The sequence below is a fragment of the Lolium perenne genome, chromosome 1, assembly GCF_019359855.2.
Source record: "Lolium perenne isolate Kyuss_39 chromosome 1, Kyuss_2.0, whole genome shotgun sequence".
Classification (NCBI taxonomy): Eukaryota; Viridiplantae; Streptophyta; class Magnoliopsida; order Poales; family Poaceae; genus Lolium; species Lolium perenne.
The window spans coordinates 45,927,022-45,937,730 of NC_067244.2; positions in this window are offsets into that span (position 1 = coordinate 45,927,022).

Here is a 10,709-nt window from a genome sequence, read left to right on the forward strand (position 1 = left end):
TTTGATCTCAAGCCGCATTTCAAACATTGAGACCGCTGCTGCAAAATGGAACCCACGTGTCATCCTCTATGTACAATAAATCTTGGATTATTTTTGGCTCCTGATATTTGGTCACTTGCCTTTTTTTTCTTTCGATCTCATGCCACGTTTGAAACGTTGAGGAACCTGCTGCTAAATGGGACCCGCATGTCATCCTCTATGTACTATAAAACTTTCTTTTCTTGGATTATTTTTGGCACCTCATATTTGGTACTTGACTTTTTCTTTCGATCCCCTGCTGCCTCTCAAACAGTGATACCGCTGCTGCTAAATGGGACCCGCATGTCATCCTCTATGTAAATCATGTTTCTTTTCTTGAATTATTTTTGGCTCCTGATATTTGGTCACTTGCCTTTTTCTTTCGATCTCATGCCACGTTTGAAACGTTGAGGAACCTGCTGGCTCATGGGACCCGTATGTCATCCTCTATGTGCTATAAAAGTTTCCTTTGTTGGATTTTTTTTCACCCGCTGATTTTTGGCTTGCCTTTTTCTTTTGATCCCCTGCCCCCTTTGAAACGTCGAGTAAGCTGCTGGCTCAAGGGACCCGCATGTCATCATCTATGTCCATCAACTTTCTTTTCTTGGATTTTTTTTGACCCCTTAATTACTAGCTACTTTCTTTTTCTTTTGATCTCAAGCCGCATTTCAAACATTGAGACCGCTGCTGCAAAATGGGACCCACATGTCATCCTCTATGTACAATAAATCTTGGATTATTTTTGGCTCCTGATATTTTGGTCACTTGCCTTTTTCTTTCGATCTCATGCCGCCTTTGAAATGTTGAGTAAGCTGCTGGCTCATGGGTCCCGCATGTCATCCTCTACGAACAATAAAAGTTTCCTTTCTTGGAGTTATTTTTGACCCCTAATTTCTGGCTATTTGCCTTTTTATTTTGATCCCCTGCCCCCTTTGAAATGATGAGGACGCTGTTGGCAGGTCGGTCCCACATGTCATCCTCTATGAACAATAAAAGTTTCCTTTGGTGGATTTATTTTTGACCCCTAATTAATTTCTGGCTATTTCCTTTTTTTTTCTTTTGATCCCCTGCCGCCTTGGAAACGTTGAGGATGCTGCTGCCTCATCGGTCCCGCATGTCATCCTCTCAGAACGATAAATGTTTTCTTTTCTTGGATTTTTTTACCAACTGATTTTTGGTTTTTTTTTATTTTCGACCCCCTGCCTTTGAAACGTTGACGACGCTGCTGGCTCATGGGTCCCTGATGTCAGCCTCCCCGTACAAGAAACATGTGATATCTTGATTATTTTGCAGACAATAAACAGTGTATTTCGCTCTGAGCTATTGCAAACGGATAAATTAAATCTTTATTTTTACAACTTATATCTTGAATCTCCTTGTTTTTTGTTTTTGTGAAGCATAGGACATTCCTGTTATTTTTTTTTGAGAAAAATCCGAACTTTCATGTTCTGGAGTGGGCTGAAATTGTACGAATCAAAAGGCCCAGAAGGATAGTTCGAAGGCCCAGATGTCCAAATGCAGCCCAATTGAAATCTTTCTTTTCTTGGATTTTTTTCACCCCCTGATTTCTGGCTAGTTCATTTTTCTTTTGGTCCTGTGCCGCCTTGGAAACGTTGAGACCGCTGCTGCAAAATGGGACCCGCATGTCATCCTCTATGTGCAATCAACTTTCTTTTCTTGGAGTTTTTTTTGGCACCTCATATTTGGTCACTTGCCTTTTTCTTGCCTTTTTCGGCAAAATAGACAGAAATAACCCAAAGTCGAAAAGATTGGGAAAAACAAACTTTCGACATACTAGCAAGATTGGGTTATTTTTGTCCAAATTCTCGTTTTTTTCTCTTGGCTTCCCTACCCTTGAATCCATGTCACTTACGTGTGTTGCCCATGCATGCGTCATGTCCCACACTTCAGTGAGCACAAGTGATGTGATGTACGTACGCAAACTCCCAGCGATCTTCTTTGTCAAGAGAAGACGCATCAAGATTCAAGACCCGATCGCATTTCTTGCTTTCAGCCTGGGGTCCTAAATGTAAAAGTTAGGGATTTAGATGTAATTTCATGTTTATTTTGTGTGCTGTTGTAAACTGTTGATTTTTTATGTCCATTTGAATCTTGGTCAAATCCTAGGTTTGACCTAGATTTAAACAAGTTTAAAACATGAAAATGAAAAAGTAAGCCTGGATCCTCCTTAGTCAATCCAAAATGAAGCTTTTGGGAGGTTTTTGAAATTTCCATGTTTGAAACCCAAAACCACTTCTTTTCATGCTAGACTTCATAAGACATAGTTTAGGGATAGGGGTAGATACATGATTTGTCTGGTTTCAGTATGTCTAGAGCTTGTTTATCCACTTGAATGCTTACTATATGACATAAGAAGACTATGTGCTATGGTTTTTCATTTATCTAATTTTTTTGAATTTTATGCCCATTTGAATCTTGGTCAAATCCCAGGTTTGACCAGGTTTTAAACAAGTTTAAAACATGAAAATGAAAAGGTGTAAGCATGGATCCTTCGTAGTCACTCTAAAATGAAGCTTTTGGGAGGTTCTCGAAATTTCCATGCATGCTTGAAACTCAAAACCACTTTTCTTCATGCTTGACTTCATAAGACAGAGTTTAGGGTTAGGGGTAGATACACGATTTTTCTGGTTTGAATATGTCTAGACCTTGTTTATCAACTTGAATGTTTACTATATGACATAATTAAGAAGCTAGGCTATGTGCTTTGGTTTTTCATTCTTTAGATTTTTGTCTGAATTTTTATGCCCATTTGAATCTTGGTCAAATCCTAGGTTTTTGGTTTAAAACATGAAAATGAAAAGATAAGCATCGATCCTTCTTACTCGCTCTAAAATGAAGCTTTTGGTAGGTTTTTGAAATTTCCATGTTTGAAACCCAAAACCACTTCTCTTCATGCTTGACTTCATAAGACGAAGTTTAGGGTCGATAGGGGGTAGATACATGATTTGTCTGGTTTGAATATGTCTAGACCTTGTTTATGAACTTGAATGCTTACTATATGACATAAGAAGACTATGTGCTTTGGTTTTTTTTTTATTTTTTTATTTTATGCCCATTTTAATATTGGTCAAATCCTAGGTTTGACCAAGATTTAAACAAGTTTAAAACATGAAAATGAAAAGGTAAGACTGGATCCTTCTTAGTCACTCTAAAATGAAGCTTTTGGGAGGTTTTTGAAATTTCCATGTTTGAAACCAAAAACCACTTCTCTTCATGCTTGACTTCATAAGACAGAGTTTAGGGTTAGGGGTAGATACATGATTTGTCTTATTTGAATATGTATAGACCTTGTTTATCAACTTTTGAATGCTTACTATATATATATGTGACATAAGAAGACTATCTGCTTTTGTTTTTCATTTTTCTGATTTTTTTAATTTTATGCCCATTTAAATATTTGTCAAATCCTGGTTTGACAATGATTTAAACAAGTTTAAAATATGAAAATGAAAAGGTAAGCATTGATCCTTCTTAGTCACTCTAAAATGAAGCTTTTGGTAGGTTTTTGAAATTTTCATATTTGAAACCCAAAACCACTTCTCTTCATGCTTGACTACATAAGACAAAGTTTAGGGTTAGGGGGTAGATACATGATTTTTCTTGTTTGAATATGTCTAGACCTTGTTTATCAACTTTAATGCTTACTATATGACATAAGAAAACTATGTGCTTTGGTTTTTCATTTTTCTGATATTTTTTGGAATTTTGATGCACATTTGAATCTTGGTCAAATCCTAGGTTTGACCAAGATTTAAACAAGTATAGAACATGAAAATGAAAAGGGAAGCATATATCCTTCTTAATTAGTCACCCTAAATTGAAGTTTTTGGGAGGTTTTTGAAATTTCCATGTTTGAAACCTAAAACCACTTATCTTCATGCTTGACTTCGTCATAAGACAGAGTTTAGGGGTTAGGGGGTAGATACATGATTTGTCTAGGTAGTTTGAATATGTCCAGACCTTGTTTATCAACTTTAATGCTTACTATATGACATATAAGAAGACTATGTGCGCTTTGGTTTTTCATTTTTCTGTTTTTTTTATTTTATGCCCATTTGAATCTTGGTCAAATCCTAGATTTGACCAAGATTTAAACAAGTATAAAACATGAAAATGGAAAGGTAAGCCTGGATCCTTCTTAGTCGCTCTAAAATGAAGCTTTTGGGATGTTCTTGAAATTTCCATGTTTGAAACCCAAAACGACTTTTCTTCATGCTAGACTTCATAAGATCGACAGGGAGTAGATACATGATTTGTCTGGTTTGGATATATCTAGACCTTGTTTATCAGCTTGAATGCTTACGATATGACATAAGAACACTATGTGCTTTTGTTTTTCATTTTTTTATTTTTTTGTGCCCATTTGTATCTTGGTCAAATCCTAGGTTTGACCAAGATTTAAACAGGTTTAAAACATGAAAATGAAAAGGGAAGCAGGTATCCTTCTTAGTCACTCTAAAATGAAGTTTTTGGGAGGTTTTTGAAATTTCCATGTTTGAAACCCAAAACCACTTCTCTTCATGCTTGACTTCTTAAGACATAGTTTAGGGGTTAGCGGGTAGATACATGATTTGTATGGTTTGAATATGTCTAGACCTTGTTTATCAACTTTAATGCTTACTATATGACATAAGAAGACTATGTGCTTTGGTTTTTCATTTTTCTGTTTTTTTTTGAATTTTCTGCCAATTTTGTTTGACCAAGATTTAGACAAGTTTTACACGTGAAAACGAATAAGTAAGCCTGGATCCTTCTTAGTCACTCCAAAATGTACCAATTGATAGGTGCGTTAACTTTGCTTCATGGAAAAAATAATGTCATGTAAATGAGTTAACTTGGATTTCCTACCCTTGAATCCATAGGAAACTTTGTTCTAATGCACTATAATAATCAACCGAGCTTTTACACCAGCAGGTCTGTCACTTACGTGTGGTGCCCATGCGTGAGGTCCCACACTTCAGTGAGCACAAGTCACGTGCAATAGGTACGCAAACTCCCAGCCATTTTCTTTGTCAAGAGAAGACGCATCAGGATATTGGAAGTCTGTGGGTCCTTCTGGATCCTTCGGTTGTCCCTCTCACAAAAAAAACAAATCTCTCTCATTCTCGGCCTCGCTCGACTCGCTCGCTCGCTCGCTCGCACCTCCTGCTCACTGACAAACCCTGCACAAAAGTCAACATCATCACCCGAAAAAGGGGAGACACCATAATTCTCTCCCTTCTTCTCTCCTTCCGAGTGATCCCTCTTCCTCTGAGTTTCACTCGACGGGCAAACACACATGTGCTGCATAGTAATAATAAAAAGGTAGAAAAATCGACCTACGAATCTATAATTAAATAGGTTAAACTAGGGTTTTGCCCAGTACTACAGATCAAGGTTCAAAAAATCCAACTACGGGGTTCGAACAACCCCATTTCTAATCCAAGAATTTTTTGAAATATTTGAAATGGGGCTTTTGGCTTAAACGTTTGAAACCCAAAACGACTTCTCTTCATGCTAGACTTCATAAGACCGAGTTTAGGGTTAGGGGGTAGATACATGATTTGTCTGGTTTGAATATGTCTAAACCTTGTTTATGAACTTGAATGCTTACTATATGACATAAGAAGACCGACCATGTGCTTTTGTTTTTCATTTTTCTATTTTTTTTAAGAATTTTATGCACATTTGATTCTGGTCAAATCCTAGGTTCAACCAAGATTTAAACAAGTTTCAAGCATGAAAATGAAAATGTAAGCCAAGATCCTTCTTAATTAGTCACTCTAAAATATATGAAGCTTTTGGAACGTACTTGAAATTTCCATGTTTGAAACCCAAAACCAATTCTCTTCATGATTGACTTCATAAGACAGAGTTTAGGGTTAGGGGTAGATATACACATGATTTTTCTGGTTTGAATATGTCTAGACCTTGTTTATCAACTTGAGTGTTTACTATATGACATAATTAAGAAGGCTATGTGCTTTGGTTTTTCATTCTTTAGATTTTTTGTCTGAATTTTTATGCCCATTTGAATCTTGGTCAAATCCTAGGTTTGACGAAGATTTAAATAAGTTTAAAACATGAAAATGAAAAGGTAAGCATCGATCCTTCTTAGTCGCTCTAAAATGAAGCTGAATTTTGGGAGGTTTTTGAAATTTCCATGTTTGAAACCCAAAACCACTTCTCTTCATGCTTGACTTCATAAGACGAAGTTTAGGGTCGATAGGGGGTAGATACATGATTTGTCTTGTTTGAATATGTCTAGACCTTGTTTATCAACTTGAATGCTTACTATATGACATAAGAGGACTATGTGCATTGGTATTTCATTTTTTGATTTTTATGCCCATTTGAGAATCTTGGTAAAATCCTAGGTTTGAGCAAGATTTAAACAAGTTTAACATGTGAAAATGATAAGGTAATTAAGTCTGGATCTTTCTCTTAGTAACTCTAAAATGAAGCTTTTGGGAGGTTCTTGAATTTACCATGTTTGAAACCCAAAACCACCGTACTTCTGTTCATGCTTGACTTCATAAGACAGAGTTTAGGGTTAGGGGTAGATACATGATTTTTCTGGTTTGAATATGTCTAGACCATGTTTATCAATTAGAATGCTTACTATATGACATAAGAAGGCTATGTGCTTTGGTTTTTCATTCTTTCGATTTTTTCTGAATTTTTATGCCCATTTGAATCTTGGTCAAATCCTAGGTTCGACCAAGATTTAAACAAGTTTAAAACATTACAATGAAAAGGTAATTAATCATGGATCCTTCTTAATTAACCAGTCAGTCTAATTAAAATGAAGCTTTTTGGGAGGTTTTTGAAATTTCCATGTTTGAAACCCAAAACCACACTTCTCTGCTTCATGCTTGACTTCATATATAATTAAGACAAAGTTTAGGGTTAGGGGGTACATGATTTGTCTGGTTTGAATATGTCTAGACCTTGTTTATGAACTTGAATGCTTACTATATGACATAAGAAGACTATGTGCTTTGGTTTTTTATTTTATTTATTTTTTTATTTTATGCCCATTTGAATATTGGTCAAATCCTAGGTTGGACCAAGATTTAAACAAGTTTAAAACATGAAAATGAAAAGGTAAGCCTGGATCCTTCTTAACTAGCTAGTCACTCTAAAATGAAGCTTTAATTTTGGGAGGTTTTTGAAATTTCCATGTTTGAAACCAAAAACCACTTTTCTTCATGCTTGACTTCATAAGACAGAGTTTATGGTTTTAGATGGGTAGATACATGATTTGTCTTATTTGAATATGTCTAGCTAGACCTTGTTTATCAACTTTTGAATGCTTACTATATATATGTATGTGACATAAGAAGACTATGTGCTTTTGTTTTTCATTTTCCGATTTTTTTTTAATTTTATGCCCATTTAAATATTGGTCAAATCCTAGGTTTGACCAAGATTTAAACAAGTTTAAAATATGAAAATGAAAAGGTAAGCATGGATCCTTCTTAGTCACTCTAAAATGAAGCTTTTGATAGGTTTTTGAAATTTCCATATTTGAAACCCAAAACCACTTCTGTTCATGCTTGACTACATAAGACAAAGTTTAGCGTTAGGGGGTAGATACATGATTTTTCTTGTTTGAATATGTCTAGACCCTTGTTTATCAACTTTAATGCTTACTATATGACATAAGAAAACTATGTGCTTTGGTTTTTCATTTTTCTGATTTATTTTGGAATTTTGAGGCACATTTGAATCTTGGTCAAATCCTAGGTTTGACCAAGATTTAAACAAGTATAGAACATGAAAATGAAAAGGGAAGCCTGTATCCTTCTTAGTCACCCTAAAATGAAGTTTTTGGGAGGTTTTTGAAATTTCCATGTTTGAAACCCAAAACCACTTATCTTCATGCTTGACTTCGTCATAAGACAGAGTTTAGGGGTTAGGGGGTAGATACATGATTTGTCTAGCTAGTATGAATATGTCCAGACCTTGTTTATCAACTTTAATGCTTACTATATGACATATAAGAAGACTATGTGCGCTTTGGTTTTTCATTTTTCTGTTTTTTTTTTTATTTTATGCCCATTTGAATCTTGGTCAAATCCTAGATTTGACCAAGATTTAAACAAGTTTAAAACATGAAAATGGAAAGGTAAGCCTGGATCCTTCTTAGTCGCTCTAAAATGAAGCTTTTGGGATGTTCTTGAAATTTCCATGTTTGAAACCCAAAACGACTTTTCTTCATGCTAGACTTCATAAGATCGACAGGGAGTAGATACATGATTTGTCTGGTTTGGATATATCTAGACCTTGTTTATCAGCTTGAATGCTTACGATATGACATAAGAACACTATGTGCTTTTGTTTTTCATTTTTTTATTTTTTTGTGCCCATTTGTATCTTGGTCAAATCCTAGGTTTGACCAAGATTTAAACAGGTTTAAAACATGAAAATGAAAAGGGAAGCATGTATCCTTCTTAGTCACTCTAAAATGAAGTTTTTGGGAGGTTTTTGAAATTTCCATGTTTGAAACCCAAAACCACTTCTCTTCATGCTTGACTTCTTAAGACATAGTTTAGGGGTTAGCGGGTAGATACATGATTTGTATGGTGTGAATATGTCTAGACCTTGTTTATCAACTTTAATGCTTACTATATGACATAAGAAGACTATGTGCTTTGGTTTTTCATTTTTCTGTTTTTTTTTTTTGAATTTTCTGCCAATTTTGTTTGACCAAGATTTAGACAAGTTTTACACGTGAAAACGAATAAGTAAGCCTGGATCCTTCTTAGTCACTCCAAAATGTACCAATTGATAGGTGCGTTAACTTTGCTTCATGGAAAAAATAATGTCATGTAAATGAGTTAACTTGGATTTCCTACCCTTGAATCCATAGGAAACTTTGTTCTAATGCACTATAATAATCAACCGAGCTTTTACACCAGCAGGTCTGTCACTTACGTGTGGTGCCCATGCGTGAGGTCCCACACTTCAGTGAGCACAAGTCACGTGCAATAGGTACGCAAACTCCCAGCCATTTCCTTTGTCAAGAGAAGACGCATCAGGATATTGGAAGTCTGTGGGTCCTTCTGGATCTTTCGGTTGTCCCTCTCACAAAAAAACAAATCTCTCTCATTCTCGGCCTCGCTCGACTCGCTCGCTCGCTCGCACCTCCTGCTCACTGACAAACCCTGCACAAAAGTCAACATCATCACCCGAAAAAGGGGAGACACCATAATTCTCTCCCTTCTTCTCTCCTTCCGAGTGATCCCTCTTCCTCCGAGTTTCACTCGACGGGAAAACACACATGTGCTGCATAGTAATAATAAAAAGGTAGAAAAATCGACCTACAAATCTATAATTAAATAGGTTAAACTAGGGTTTTGCCCAGTACTACAGATCAAGGTTCAAAAAATCCAACTACGGGGTTCGAACAACCCCATTTCTAATCCAAGAATTTTTTCGACCTCATCCAATGGCCTCAAACTATAGGCCGGGTTAGCATCTAGTGCAGTATGTGTGAGAATGTATGCACTATGTGTGCTATAACTTGTGTGTCTTTCAAATTTGAACCAAATTTGAATAAGTTTGAAATATTTGAAATGGGGCTTTTGGCTTAAACATTTGAAACCCAAAACGACTTCTCTTCATGCTAGACTTCATAAGACCGAGTTTAGGGTTAGGGGGTAGATACATGATTTGTCTGGTTTGAATATGTCTAAACCTTGTTTATCAACTTGAATGCTTACTATATGACATAAGAAGACCGGCCATGTGCTTTTGTTTTTCATTTTTCTATTTTTTTAATCATTTTATGCACATTTGATTCTGGTCAAATCCTAGGTTCAACCAAGATTTAAACAAGTTTCAAGCATGAAAATGAAAACGTAAGCCAAGATCCTTCTTAATTAGTCACTCTAAAATATATGAAGCTTTTGGGACGTACTTGAAATTTCCATGTTTGAAACCCAAAACCAATTCTCTTCATGATTGACTTCATAGGACAGAGTTTAGGGTTAGGGGTAGATATACACATGATTTTTCTGGTTTGAATATGTCTAGACCTTGTTTATCAACTTGAGTGTTTACTATATGACATAATTAAGAAGGCTATGTGCTTTGGTTTTTCATTCTTTAGATTTTTTGTCTGAATTTTTATGCCCATTTGAATCTTGGTCAAATCCTAGGTTTGACCAAGATTTAAATAAGTTTAAAACATGAAAATGAAAAGATAAGCATCGATCCTTCTTAGTCGCTCTAAAATGAAGCTGAATTTTGGGAGGTTTTTGAAATTTCCATGTTTGAAACCCAAAACCACTTCTCTTCATGCTTGACTTCATAAGACGAAGTTTAGGGTCGATAGGGGGTAGATACATGATTTGTCTTGTTTGAATATGTCTAGACCTTGTTTATCAACTTGAATGCTTACTATATGACATAAGAGGACTATGTGCATTGGTATTTCATTTTTTGATTTTTATGCCCATTTGAGAATCTTGGTAAAATCCTAGGTTTGAGCAAGATTTAAAAAAGTTTAACATGTGAAAATGATAAGTTAATTAAGTCTGGATCTTTCTCTTAGTAACTCTAAAATGAAGCTTTTGGGAGGTTCTTGAATTTACCATGTTTGAAACCCAAAACCACCGTACTTCTGTTCATGCTTGACTTCATAAGACAGAGTTTAGGGTTAGGGGTAGATACATGATTTTTCT